Source organism: Anoplopoma fimbria, unplaced genomic scaffold (assembly GCF_027596085.1).
Source record: "Anoplopoma fimbria isolate UVic2021 breed Golden Eagle Sablefish unplaced genomic scaffold, Afim_UVic_2022 Un_contig_6137_pilon_pilon, whole genome shotgun sequence".
NCBI classification, from domain to species: Eukaryota; Metazoa; Chordata; class Actinopteri; order Perciformes; family Anoplopomatidae; genus Anoplopoma; species Anoplopoma fimbria.
Window position 1 is genome coordinate 1 of NW_026549480.1, and position 374 is coordinate 374.

General features: G+C 48.4%; 1 pseudogene; it reads left to right on the forward strand.

Moving 5' to 3' along the window:
* Positions 1-277: 277 nt before the first annotated feature.
* Positions 278-374, forward strand: LOC129114783 (U5 spliceosomal RNA; annotated as a pseudogene; the record flags this gene model as incomplete).

Genomic DNA, 374 nt, shown 5'->3' on the forward strand with positions numbered 1-374 from the left:
GTGCTCTTCCTGAACCTCATTGTTCTCCCACTCTCAAATCACTATATCCATCAGCCGTGTCTGCTGGGGGAAATTATTTCCAGCTCTGAATCAACAGCGAGGGGGAAGGAAGATAAATACAGCTATTCAGTTTCGCCGATTTGATTGGAGGGAAATAAATTGAAGAATGTGGGAATATTGCCCCTCGGAAGGAAATGTGGGCGGGAGTAGTGGAATGGGTGTGGCTTGAATTTGGAACGCGCCACGCCGACTGAGGCTCACCGCGAGTTTTGGCTGGGACGACTGGTGTCTCTGGATAACGCACAAGTCTTTCGCCTTTTACTAAAGACTTCCGTGGGAGAGGAACACTCAATGAGTTGAACCTATTTTTGGCA